The following is a 14,817-nucleotide window of genomic DNA, read 5'->3' as shown; positions in this document are numbered from 1 at the left end:
TGTCAGCCTTATTGGATTTTGTTTTGATTGGAGCCCAGCTTCATAGGCTGGGGTTTATCTTCACATAATACAATGTGCTAAAGACAAAGCTATTCTGCCTGCAACCACTGCCTAATTGTCCAGACATTTCCTCCCTCAACTTACGTTACAGCTGCATCTGGCGTATCGCATAGCATCCTTTCTCATTTATTGCTATGGGATGTGAAAGCATTTTGAAAGCAGAAACACACTATTACAAGAGTAAATTACTATTATGGATAATATGCAGTTCTTAGGGGAAGTTTATGTAGATACTTACTAGTACCTTAGCAGCAGAACATGGCTTTGTTCGTTTTATGATACAGTGTTAGGTGGATACAGCTTGTTACTGTAAATTGGCACCTTTAAGTTTTGGTGACTTGATATGTCTGTAGCTTTAAAATGACTTTTCTCCTAGATGCAGATGAAGTTTCATCATTGATCCTCTGCTTTCTTAATCAAAACGTCACATACCACTTTGATACATTTTATCAAACAGAAACATTCCTTTCTTTAAACTTCACTAAATTGGCAAATCGACAGCAGAAACCTTCTTTTCCCTGCACTTTAGAGCACATGCTTGGGAAAGTAACCATTTCTACCTGAAGTACATCAAGTCACTACCCCTTACAGCTGAGTCATCTTACAGTTTTGCTAGACATATCTAATACTACTTATATTGCAATGAAATTATTGTAATGTATACTATGTATAATATCACTAAGAGAATACTTATGATTTACTTTTAGATATAACGGTCTTTGGTCTTACCACCTATTATGTATTTGCTCATTTAGTACTGACTTTTTCCTTTTCAAGGACCTATATCTCCCCTTCTCTAAAAAACCTCCTTGAGGTATGACCATAGATAATACCTAGTGTAGGTCTGTGTGCATTCAGTGACCACTTAAATGTTCATTACATGGATGAATGGAGCTTACTGTTGTCTATCTTATTTTAAGTCTCGTCAATTGTAACTAGGTGAGCACCAGTGTGATAACCGGTGACTATAAGGCGAAATTCAGAACAAGTTATCATTACAGAAAAGATACAGCTAGAAAATCAAATAAGACATGGAAGAATCCCATGAATCATCAAAATAAGCTTCAGCTGTGTAAGGAAAATGAAGATATGATGCTATATTCAGGAAATCTGAATTTTTTGAAAAACATCTCTAACATTTCCAATGCCTTGTCTTGTAAAAAGAGTAAAACTCCTAAAAACAAACATTCTAAATATGACAAAAATGGTCTAGGCAATATCAAACCAATAAAAGATTATATTTATCAGCATCCAACCTTTTCTCTTTCATCTTCAGTCTTATCTGTTGTTGATAAGAAAAAAAAGAAGAAGAAAACACATTTTAAAAGTCTTAGCCAAGACTCATTGTCAGACATAACTAGTAAAAGCTTTCATAGAAACCTCATCTCTCCCCCAGAAAGTGAAATCAAGGTAAGGCCAAAAGAGCTGTGTAAATGTTTATATGTTTGCCTGTCCAGAGGAAGACAGTAACCGCCAGGTAGCCAGTACTTCTAGAGATAATTGCAGTGAAGATCTTAAAACTGTTTCATAATGTTTTGATGATGGGATCCTAGCAGATTCCCAAAAGCAGAAAAGGCACACAAGGAAATCATTGTTGGCCTTGTATTAGGAGTTGTCATCCCTGAAATAAACAGCTGTCCTCATAACAAAGAGCTTCCTTTGTCACCCAATCCATCTGTGCTGGAATTGAAAACATGTAACTCAGAAGATGAATTTTGGGTGGAGATAAGAAGATAAGAAGATAAGATAAGAAGGCTTCTCAAACCCTGAAAATATAGGCAGCAGTTTTGATCACAGTCAAGAGATTTTTCTAACTCAAAAGACTTAAAAAAATTTTTTGGACTTGTCCCCAGTAGTCACTGTAGTTATTTGTCCTTAACAACTCCTAAGCATGTCAGAGATAAAAGTGGGGAAGGGGGTCAGCATTTTGTGATTCTATAGAAATTGGGCAAAGATCTTTACATGGAGAAACAGTTCAAGAGTACAGCTACCAGACCCAGAGGAACCTAAGATCCTCTAAGAGAATAAGAAGCCATGTGGGCACCCAAGAGAAGACCAGTCAGACCGAAGATTTCTTTAGTTCTGCAGCCAGAGTTATCTCCTTGCTCTTCAGAAAGAAAGAAAGTAGGTTTAGATAGATAGCCTCTGGATTTGAGTTTGACTAGAAGAAACAAGTCTTGGCTAAAAGGACCTGGGAGTGTATTTTGTAACATGTTAGATGCTAACGATGGAGTTCATATGACTCCTAAAAATGTTCTGGAGACTGTGAGCCTTAAAGAAGACAATAATGAAGACTTAGGTATAATGATTAAAGTCCTTAGCAATTATAGCCAGATGGGAAAATGTGTTTGCAACAAGTTGCAAGAAACAGATGAGATAAAACATATTCAGACAAAATTGACTTCATTCTTTTTCTTAAAAAGTGAGAATTTTGGGGACTTCCCTGGTGGCACAGTGGTTAAGAATCCATCTGCCAATACAGGGGACACAGGTTTGAGCCCTGGTCCAGGAAGATCCCACATGCCACAGAGCAACTAAGCTTGTGCGCCACTACTGAGCCTGCACTCTAGAGCCCGCAAGCCACAACTATGGAAGCCTGCACACCTAGAGCCCGTGCTCGGTGGCAAAAGAAGCCACCACAATAAGAAACCTGTGCACTGCAACGAAAAGTAGCCCCCACTCACCGCAACTAGAGAAAGCCCGCGTGCAGCAACGAAGACCCAATGCAGCCAAAAATAAATTGAAAAAAAAAGAAAAGTGAGCATTTTTATTCCTGAAGAGCCTTTAGTGAGAATAAAAACAGAGATAAAGAGAAATGTTTAAACCCAGAAATTACTCAGGAATATGAGCTAATCCAAAATACAAAGCAGAGTTTTTCAGCTTTTATCTTTGTGATATTTGTACTATGAAAACAAAAAATTCCTAGCATGATATACACACATGCAAGTACATACATATATAATTTTGAATTTTAGAATGGTTTTTGTTGTTATTGTTTTAATTGGAAGAAAATGGGTTGGAGAACTAGGGAAACAACAATTTCTTGGGATGTTAACGTTGAGTTATCAGCAAATCTAGATAAAGCAATGTCAACTGAACTCCATTTTCAGTAAGAATAGAAAATAGTAATGTTAGTTGTCTACTGTTCCAGAAAAAAAAGTTGTGTTTTTTTTTTTAAGTAATAATCCTCAGTGTGAATGTTTATTTCTAGGAAACAATTAAGTGAATAGTAAAAAAATTTGTTCATTTTTGATTTACAAGGAGGGATTTTTATAAAAATCACCATATTTTATTTTATTTTTCTCTAAAAATTTTGGTGTCTTGTAGACAGCCTGGGTTTAGGTTTCTTTACCATATGAGAAATAGTTATTTAAACAAAACTCAGAGTTTGATCCTTAGCTATCGAATTAAATACTGTGCTTATTCGAAAGCATTATGCAGTTTAGAAATATGAGCACTTTTAGACAAATAGATGGCTGCTTAAATTGCTGATTACATTGCCTAGGCTTTTTTTTTGTTGCTGTTTAAGCAGTATAATTTGTGTTACTCCAAATATTTCTTTAAAGCTCACTGTTTGGGAATGTGGGATCTTAAATATTATATGTACATTATTCATGTGTTATAATGAACAATATTTTACAGCTACCTTGACAAATGTGAGAGTAGATATATCATCACATATAGTCTTAACTGTTTTTGGAAAGTTATTATTTTTTTAAATATGTTTTTTAAAAAAAATAAATTTATTTATTTATTTATGGCTGCGCTGGTCTTCGTTGCTGTGCACAGGCTTTCTCTAGTTGTGGTAAATAGGGGCTACTCTTCACTGCAGTGCTTGGGCTTCTCACTGCAGTGGCTTCTCTTGCTGTGGAGCACAGGCTCTAGGCACACGGGCTTCAGGTTGTGGCACACAGGCTCAGTAGTTGTGGCACACAAGCTTAGTTGTTCCACGGCATGTGGGATCTTCCTGGACCAGGGCTCGAACCTGTGTCCCCTGCATTGGCAGGTGTATTCTTAACCACTGTACCACCAGGGAAGTCCCTTAAATATGGTTTTTATGTTTTCCATAATATACAATATTTTTCTGTTCTCATTCATAAACACGAAAGCACATTAGAGGTGGGCACAAATGTTCCTTTTGTGAGCTCACTGGAAAACTGACTAAAGCACTTTCAATTTTTTTTCTTTTTCGCGGTACGTGGGCCTCTCATTGGTGTGGCCTCTCCCGTTGCGGAGCACAGGCTCTGGACGCGCAGGCTCAGCGGCCATGGCTCACGGGCCCAGCTGCTCCGCGGCATGTGGGATCTTCCTGGACCAGGGCACGAACCCGTGTCCCCTGTATCAACAGGCGGACTCTCAACCACTGCGCCACCAGGGAAGCCCAAGCACTTTCAATTTGTAGAACGTATTACTTGTCAGATTTTTTGGCTCTTCATACAATTTAGAAACAACTCTCTGATTATGGTAAACACTAATTTCCAAAATTTTAATGATGACTTTAGTTGTCAAACCTCATTTGAAGTGAAGCTTGTGAAAGAGATAAAGTTGTGGGTCTTTCCTTTTCCTTTTCTTTTCCTCTACAGTCATTCCAAGGTAGAAATGCTTACTCTGCCTGGATTTCCACTTATCCACATAGCCTTTGAGTCCCTTGGTATATGTGAAACGTGAAAAGCTACAATCAGCGAAGAATACTTAAGGTGGGCGTACTTGGTTATGTGTGCATGTGCCGTAAACACTGAACAGTGGCACCCACACTCTCCTTCTATGCTGCATGGATGATTGGTCAATGTGTAAGCCCAAAACAAGAACAATGCTACACCCTCAGAAGCCCCTCTTCCCTGTGACAGACAGGTCTTATCCCTTCTGTTTATTTTGCCGGCAAAGGCTTGCTAAATAGCATTTGGAGAGGAGGATATCTTTTCCTTCTGACAAAGCTGTATCATCCCCTATAAATTGCCCCATGGATCAGCATCATCACAGAACCACAGTAGAAAAAACCAGAGAAGCATGGGGCAAAAAAGGTGTGAAGGTAATAGGCGTAGAATGTGCCATGTACTGCCTAAATCATAAGTTCACAAACACCCCAAAACACACCACCGGATGCGATCCTGCTCACCAAAAAGACAAGATCCAGCCTCATTCACCAGAATACAGGCACCAGTCCCCTCCACCAGGAAGCCTAAACAACCCACTGAACCAAACTTACCCACTGGGGGCAGACAACAAAAACAATGGGAACTATGAACTTGCAGGCTGGGAAAAGGTTGCCCCCTACACAGTAAGTTAAGCAAAATGAGAAGAGAGAGAAACATGCAGCAGATGAAGGAGCAAGGTAAAAACCCTCCAGACCAAAAAAATGAGGAGAAAATAGGCAGTCTACCTGAAAAAGAATTCAGAGTAATGATAGTAAAGATGATCCAAAATCTTGGAAATAGAATGGAAAAAATACAACAAATGTTTAATAAGGACCTAGAGGAACTAAAGAGCAAACAAACAGTGATGAACAACACAATAAATGAAATTAAAAATTCTCTAGAAGGGATCAATAGCAGAATAACTGAGGCAGAAGAATGAATAAGTGACCTGGAAGATAAAATAGTGGAAGTAACTACCGCAGAGCAGAATAAAGAAAACACTCCCATTTATCATTGCAACAAAAAGAATAAAATACCTAGGACTAAACCTACTTAAGGAGACAAAAGACCTCTATGCAGAGAACTATAAGACACTGGTGAAAGAAATTAAAGATGATACAGATGGAGAGATATACTATGTTCTTGGATTGGAAGAATCAACATTGTGAAAACGACTATACTACCCAAAGCAATCTACAGATTCAGTGCGATCCCTTTCAAACTACCAAAGGCATTTTTCATAGAGTCTGAGGCGCAGTTGAAGAGGTTGGAGATGTTATCAGCTGAAACCTTATGCAATACTTTCCCAAGACTACTGATTTATCTTCCAAGTATTTCTCTGTTCTCTTTCCCTCCATCATCCAAGAGATGGAGAAGGTGCAAAGGTGTCATCACCTCTTTCCAGGATTACTTGCACAGTTTTCCAGCTGATCTCCCTGCATTCCAGCTGTCCCCTCCACTCCATTCTCCATCTCAGTTTTCAAATCACAAGTCTCATGTGTTACTCTCCTGCTTGAAACTCTTCAAAGGCTCCCAATTATCTGCAAGATAGTCATTTGCCTAACATAGAATACAAGGGCAACTCCTCTCTCCATGGTCTTCTCATGCTCTATTCTCCAGGAGCACCCAACTATTTGCAGGTCTCTGAATACTTTGCTTTTCCTCATCTCTGTGTCTTTGCTCTTGCTTTCCACTCTGCCTTGGAATGTCTGTCCCTTAGAAGCTGTGTGACCTTGGGACATTACTTATTTTTCTGAACCTTAGTTTCCTAATAGTCATAAATCTTCACAGAGGCAGCATGAGGGCCAATTTGTGTAAAATATAGAGAATAAAGTACATGCCTGGTATACAGCATGTGCTCAATAAACTACATGTTTTTATTAACCATGTGAATATTAACAACAACACTATATAATAATATTGTGGAGCTGGTATAGGATTTCTGATAGTTTCTTGACCGCTTGCCTTGGGGAAAGTAACCAGATCTGGTTAAAAATTCAAACTACCAGCTCTGACTCTCTGATCCTCCGATTTAGCTTTTTCTCTGTCCTGCCTGGAAACTTTGCCATTCACATAACTCTCACCCCATGATTCTCAAATCTGCAGAGACAAGATAAGCTCTTGTTTCTCATTGGGCCCTGGGACTCTCCCTGGCTGTACACCCAGGTGAAAGGTCAGTTGAGATTACCCAGCCTTCCCATGTCTTGGGATTGGAAATGAAAACTTTGAAGTTTTTCTCCAATCTTTCCCATGGACTTGCTAAACAACCAGGCTTCAACAACTTGCAGAAGCCTCTAAGAGGCAGCCTCTTGGCAGAGGGATGCTCATAACAACAGGGTAAATGGGTCCTGCTGAGTTCAAAGCACTTTGACGCCAGTTGTCTTGCTATCACTGCAAAGGGGTTTAGGCATCTACCTAGCACCTTGTAGACTTTGAGACATGAAGAAGGATAATGACATGTTATGAACTTCCAAGGTGTGGTGGGAATGGTGAGGAAAGGGCTTTGGGGCCAGTGACATGGTTTAGCCTGGAGTGTTCCAGAGGAACACAAAGCAGACTGAATCGGAAGGGGACCAAGGTGAGCAACTTCTCCTGGTGATTTTAATATACTTTCAGGCTTTAGCTGCTCTGAGCTCTGTGAATTTCAAACAGTCTAAGAGTCAGTTTGGTTAATACATTCATTTACATAGAGACTTTAAAAACGAAGCCAGTGATTACCTACCGAATACCTACCATATGCTAAATACTGAGTTAAGTGCTGTGGAAAATCCTAAGATTAATCACGGTCCCTGCTATTTAGGAACTCATAGTCTGGTGGGGGATATCAGACCTCTAGATCAATAACTGAAATAGAGGGTGGAAAGTGATAATGATTCAAGATAAATATAAATAAACTGTAAAGTGAGTTCAGAGGAGGGACAACTATTCAACAGCCAGTGAAAGATCTGAAGCTGAATTTTAGAGCAAGAAATTTGCACTAAACTTAAAGGATTAGAGATGGAACATGCCATGTGGAAGTGTCGCAGGATAGCCTGGGTGTGTATAGAACTGTCACAAGTTTTGTTTGGTGCACAAAAGAGATTGGAAAGATAGATGGAAACTAGACCATAGGGGTCGTTATGGTCTGTGTAAGAAGTTTGGACCTTATTCTGCAGGCAGTGAGCAGTGCAACAGCAGAGCAACCTGATGAGACGAGTGTTTTAAGAGGAGCTGGATGTAGAATGTAGGACAGGAGGATGGAAAGGATGGGATGTGGAGGACATTATGCAGTTGTTAGGTTAGTTCAGGCTGGTGGGATGGAGAGGAGTGGGCAACCTGGACAGAAGTTTTGGGTAGAATAAGCACAACTTTGCAACTGATTATAAAAAGAAACATGGGACAGACATGAATCAAAAATACTATGGGGACTTCCCTGGTGGTCCAGCGGTTAAGACTCTACCCTCCCAATGCAGAGGGCCCGGGTTTGATCCCTGGTCAGGGAACTAGATCCCGCATGCCGCAACTAAACATCTTGCGTGCCACAACTAAGACCCGGTGCAGCCAAATAAATAAATAAATAAATATTTTAAAAAAATACTATGAAGTTTCCAAGCATGGGTGGCTGAGAAGATTGTGGAACCAATAGCGGGTACAGAAGGCAAAGCATATTTGGAAGGAAATGGGAGGAGCTCAGTTTTGGACAAGAGGAGTTTGAGGTGGAAGTTCAGACTTTAGAGTATGGGAGGGAAATGGCTCTGGAGATGTAGAATACAAGATCGTCTGTATTGAACAGAAAACAAAGCAGTAGAATTCCATAAGATTTCAGAGGAAGGAGGGAGGTCTATTCTTTATGGAGAAAGAATGAGAACCAGTGTGAAAACAACTCTGTACTCTGGGGTCAGAGAGACTTGAGTTTGAAACCTAGCTCTGCCACATAATTTTTGTGTGACCTTGGGCAAGCTACTTAACCTCTCAAAGCCTCAGTCTACTCATCTGTAAAATGGGATAGAAAATAGCATTTTCCTTGGAGGAGATGTGAGGATTAAATAAGATGATATATGTAAAATATTTAGAATGGCACCTGGCATATGTTCAATAAAAGCTAGATATTTCAAAAAATTTATTACCATTAATAATGAGAATGAGTGTGGACAGACACTTGGGGGCACTGACATTTTTTGGGGGGTGGGGGAAGAGAAGTCAGAGAAGAAGATAGGAAGAAACAATGGCAGATCAATGGATAATGATTTTGTAACATAAGGAGGGAGTTTCACAAGGACTTGGTGGCCACTGTTATCAATTGAAATGAGAAGTTAATGTAGATGAGTAAAGAGAAAACACCATTAAATATATTTTTTATTTTATTTATTTATTTTTGGCAGCTTTGGGTCTTCATTGCTGCATGTGGGCTTTCTCTAGCTGCAGTGAGCAGGGGTTACTCTTCTTTGCAGTGTGCGGGCTTCTCATTGCAGTGGTTTCTCTTGTTGAGGAGCATGGGCTCTAGGCGTGCAGGCTTCAGTAGTTGTGGCACGTGGGCTCAGTAGTTGTGGCTCGTGGGCTCTAGAGAACAGGCTCAGTAGCTGTGGCAAATGGGCTTAGTTGCTCTGCGGCATGGGGGATCTTCCCGGACCAGAGCTTGAACCTGTGTCCCCTGCATTGGCAGGCGGATTCTAAACCACTGCGCCACCAGGGAAGCCCAACACCATTAAATTTGGAAGAAGAAAGTATTAATTTGCTAGGGCTTCTATGACAGTACTACAAACTAGGTGGCTTAAACAAAAGAAATGTATAGAATCACAATTCTGGTGTCTAGAAGGCCAAGATCAAGGTGTTGGCAGGGTTGGTTCCTTCTGAGGGTATGAGAAAGAATCTGTTACATGCCTCTCCCTTAGCTTCTGGTGATTTGCTGGCAATCTTGCCATTCCTTGGCTTGTAGACACAACACCCCGATCTCTGCTTTGGTCATCAGATGGCGTTCTCTCTGTGTGCATGCCTGTGTCCAAATTTCCCCTTTTTATCAGGACGCCAGTCATATTAGATTAGGGCCCACCCTACTCCAGGATGACCTCACCTTAACTAACTATATCTACAAGAACCCTATTTCCAAATAAGGTCACATAGTGAGATACTGGGGGTGAGAACTGCAACATATGAATTTTTCTGGGGGTGGTGGGGCACAGTTCCACTTGCCACAGGGAAGGTGGCCTTTGGAAGAACAGTTTCAGCAGAGACCAGATTATACATAGGACAATAGAAGTCAGGAAGTGGAACTCTGTGGTGGAAGGGTAACAGAAGAGCATGGGACTAATTGAAGTAGATTGACCGTGAAGGCAGAGAAAATGTTTATACTGAGGACAAAGCAAAACGGATGTCTGAGCAATAACATGTGGCAATGTCCAAGTCCAGAGGGTGGACTTTTCTGTACCCTCCTGCCTGGCCCCCCACTCTTTTCTTTTGTTTTTGCCTGGATTATATGAAGAATTGGTTTATCTCTCCAGTTGGCTCATGAAAAACATTGTCACTGAGAGAGAAAGCAAGCAAGCACATGCAAGCAACCCTGATTTATATTATACTACAGAAATATAATGAGGGAAGGAGAAACGAAGTCCTCCTTTGGGTATAACCAGAGCATATGCACTCAGAGAATTTCAGGATTTCTTTTAAAATTCCTTTTTTTCCCCCCAAAGAAGATATGTAGCTTAGAATGAAGAACATTTCCTTTGAGAAAAAGCTTTAAAGATAGTAATAATCTTAATTAAATAGTCTTTCATATTCAGAAGGGAACAAAATTATGAATGTACATGCAACTTTCTCAACCGTATGTTCTTTTTAATGATATTAATATATCCCTAGAGATAACAGTAAGGCTTCGTCCTAAATAGGTAGTATTTTATTAAAGTGAATGAAATTTCATGTTAGTTTGAACATTTTCAAGAATTAAATAGTAATCATAGTCTCAGATAAAGTGGGTTTCACTTTCTTCTATGGAAATTATTGGTGCTGGTCTAAAGCTAGTTTTAGGATGAAGGAAACAACGAGTCTCCTTGCTAAATGAAGACAATTCAAATTCCCTGAGATCTTGCCAGGCATGACCATGTTATTGATGATTCTGCTTATGCCAAGATAGCTATCTTAAGTAAAAATTAGAATAATTTAAATTTTGTATAAATCTAACTTTTGCAATTGACTGATTGTTTTAATCAAACAAGTCGAAATAATTTACATTTATGGATTCAGCCTTAATTAACCTCTAAGGGCATAGTGTGGAGCCGTGGCATGAGGACTCAGGCTGGAAGCAGAAAGACTTGAGTTCAAACCCTGGTTCTAAGATTAAAGAAAAAAGAGATGAAAAAGTATGTAAAATTGGAAATGATGGAGATTAAAATAACTGTACATATAAATCCCCCAAAGGAATAAACTGAAGTGAAAAATATAAATGTACCAATTACCAAACATGATGTTGGAAAAGCAATTAAAAAGCTAAGGTTGAAGAAGGCAACAGGACCAGACAGATTCACAATTGAGATTTTTCCCTTATTTTTAAAGCATACATAGTTCAAATGTTTTATAAACTAGTGTAGGTCATAGACAATGATCACGTATGAATGTAGATGCAAAATTTCTAAAATATTAGCAAATAGATTCTATTAATGTATCTAAGAGTAGTAAAACAAGTACAGTTTATTCCAAGAATGCAAATATAGTTCAGTACTGGAGATCTATCACCATAATCCATTAATCAACAAGTTAAAGAAAAAAAAATCAACTTATCAATTGAAAAGACATTTGAAAATTTATCAACTATTCCTAAAAAATACTCTGAATAAAATAAAGTTTATTTACCAGAAATGAACAGCAAATATTATCCTAAATGGTAAAATAGTAAAACCATTTCAGTTCAAACCAAGAACTAGACAGGAATGCCTACTCTCCCCATTATTATTTAACATTGTGTTGGAGGTTCTTGCAAATATAATAAACAGATAAAATAATCGGTAAAAATACTGGGAAAGAGGAGAAGAACAATCTCTTTTTCTGACCATATGATTATATACATGGAAAATCCAGGAAGTTGTAGTAAAAAACTTCTTAGAATTAATAAGATAATTTGGTTAGCTGTCTAGCTGCAAGATAAATATATAAAAATCAGCAATTTTTATCTATTATAAAAATAAACAGCTGCAAATGGAAATGTTAAAAAAATAATAACAACAAATGTATAAAATAAAATTTAACAAGAAAGGCATAGGACTTATATGAAGCAAATAATTCATTAGAAGTTGTGTGTCTTATAGAGGGACACAAAACAAGATATAAACAAATAGAAATACCATGTTTTTGGATAGGAAGACAATATTAAAATGGCTAATTCTTCCAAAATTAATATATGAATTTAATGCATTTTTTAATGCAATTAGGATTCCAGTGGCTTTGGAGTGAGGAGGATTCAATAAAATAATATTAAAGTTTATATAGAAAAATAAATGCCCAAAGATGGTGCAGAAAAATATGATAAAAAGACTAGTGAGAGAGGATTTACAAGATGTCAGAACATACTATAAATTAAATGTTGTATTGGCATAGGAATAGGTAACTAGAATTAGTTACCTATTAGTAGAATAAAATAAATAATCTGGAAATAGATCCTGAAATGTATAAGCATCATCTGTATTAGAAAATTGATAGTTTAGTTCTGTGGGAAAAGGATACATTTTATAATGAATGATCCTGGCAAAGCTGGCTTTCCATTTGGAAGAAAAACTTGGACCCCTATCTTATGTATGAAGCAGCACTAAAAGCCCCCAGAATCAAGATGAATGGGAAACCATCCTAATAAACACATTTTGGATAAAAAATAAAATAACATAAAATAAGTAAAATAAATAAATAAATAGTTTTTATATCTATCTTTAATAGATAGATAATTAAAGATAGATGTAAAAACTAAATATAAAAAAATTAAACTATAATATCTTGCAAGGTATTCTGGGAGACTACATTCCTGGATTTTATGAGAATTGCTAGTGATGAGGAAAGACCCTTTTAAGCAGAAGCTTAATCATATTTAACTATATAAAAATTCACACTCTTGTATGGCGAAGATATCATGGACAAAGGCAATAGACAAATGACGAATTTGGAAAAAATAATTGTAATGCAAGTGACAGGTAGAAGATTTGTTATGAAATATACCAAGAACTCTTACACAAGGCAAGCAAAAGATGAACTATCTCATAAAAAATGGCCCAGTCATATCAATAGGCATTTTGTGGAAGAGCAAATTCAGTTGCCAGTAAACATACGAAAAGGTGCTCAAATTCATTAGTAGTTAGAGAAATGCAAATTAAAGTAATAATGAGGTTATTCATTACCTCTACCTGATTGTTAGAAATAAACAGTAGTGCCAACTACTGGTGGTGGGGTGTAGAGAAAAAGGTACTTGCATACTTTGCCAAAGGAAATATGAATTATTTCAGTCCTTTTGGAAAGAGATCTGGCAACTTCTTCTAAAAATAAAAATATATCTTTTCTTCAACCTAGCGTTTCCTCTTGAAGACTTTCTTTTATACAAATGAACCCATCCTGATTTGAAAGGATTTCTGTTAAGATACTGTGCTTTTTTGTTCTCTCTCTCTCTCTCTCTCTCTCTTTTTTCTTGGCTACAGAAAGCTTTATTTTTCCCATTTGGTCCAAGGCTTGGGAGAGGGCTCCAGGGCGGTTAAAAAGCTGTGAGAAGCTGCAGAGACGGGGCTGCAGGCAAAAGCCCTGACTCCAGAGGGGCTCCTCAGAGGCCGCTGGGCTCCAGAGGCTCGCTAGTCACGATTGAGGGCGAGCCTTTCAAAGAGATATTCGTCCAGCCCAGCCTGGGGACCAGCCGGCCTGTGGAGGTTGGTCAGGTGATCGCCCATCTTCTTGACGGCTTTTATCTGCTCATCTAGGAAGTGGCTCTCCAGGAAGTCACAGAGGTGGGGGTCTGCGCGGGCAGAACCCACGGCATGCAGATCCAGAGGGGCCTAGTTCAGGTTCAGGTTCAGGCTCTTCTCCCTGAGAACGGCGGCTTCCACAGCGTCCTGGGTTTTACCCCACTCATCTTGCTATGGCTTCTGCCCGTCCTGGAAAAGGGCGCGGCAGCCGCACTGGTTTTGCATTTTCAAGAGACGCTCGGCACCCTCGTGCTTCTCTGTCAATTCATGGAAAAAGCGGCCCATGCCCTCCAGAGCCACATTGTCACGGTCAAAATAGAAGTCCAGAGAGACGTAAGTGTAGAAGGCCCGCAGGGGCACGTTGGCCAGGCGATGGACAGCGGCCTCCACCCCAGGGGAAAAATTCTGACGAATTTGCGAGCTCATGTTAACGGGTAATAAGGAGCTAAGCTCAGAAAATGGTGTTAGCTGGTCCCGGAGGCCGAGGATAGCTGAGTGGCTGGTTCCCGAGGCTGTGACTGGAAAAAGGGTTGGAGGGTGGTTGCAGGCTGGAGGAAGGGGCGTTGCTGGGTCTAATCTGGCCAAACACCGTGGAAGCAAGAGACAGAGCTGGCGGACTGACGAGTGCACTGCAAGACTAAGATACTGTTAAATGAGAAAAACAAGGTGCCAGGAAATGTAGATAATATGATTCAATTTTTATAAGAGAAAACTTCCCTGGAGGTCCAGTGGTTAAGAATCCATCTGCAATGCAGGGGACGCTGGTTCAGTCCCTGGTCGGGGAACTAAGATCCCACATGCCTCGGGTGCAACTACTGAGCCCGCACGCCGCAGCGAAAGATCCCGCGTGCCACAACAAAGACCCCATGCACCAAGGAGGGAAAGTGGCAGTGGGTGGGGATGGTGGTGAGCTGAATTGGGCGATTGGGATTGACGTGTATACACTGATGGGTATAAAACTGATGACTAATAAGAACCTGCAGTATAAAAAAACAAACAAAAAACCAACTAATACTAAACTTTCTTTGGGTTATTTGTATGAAAATATGTTAATATAAATGTTTCAGACATTACATGGGATTTCTAAAAATCTTAAAAAAAAAGACCCCATGCAGCCAAAAAATAAATAAATAACTATTTTTTTAAAAAGTCAAGAAAAGATAATATGATTCAATGTTTGTAAGAGAAACAATGAAAAGCTTCCCCCACTCTGAATATGA

The 14,817-nt window shown here is 39.1% G+C and overlaps 1 pseudogene across 1 annotated transcript; it reads right to left on the bottom strand.

Annotated features, from left to right (window-relative positions):
• Positions 1-13,486: 13,486 nt before the first annotated feature.
• LOC309808155 (ferritin light chain-like) lies at positions 13,487-14,023 on the bottom strand (annotated as a pseudogene). Its single transcript has one exon. The product of its transcript is annotated as a ferritin light chain-like (transcript).
• Positions 14,024-14,817: the final 794 nt, after the last annotated feature.

This window comes from Mesoplodon mirus (genome assembly GCF_964341445.2).
Source record: "Mesoplodon mirus genome assembly, chromosome: 7".
Taxonomy (NCBI): domain Eukaryota; kingdom Metazoa; phylum Chordata; class Mammalia; order Artiodactyla; family Ziphiidae; genus Mesoplodon; species Mesoplodon mirus.
This window is presented reverse-complemented; position numbering and strand designations above follow the sequence as displayed.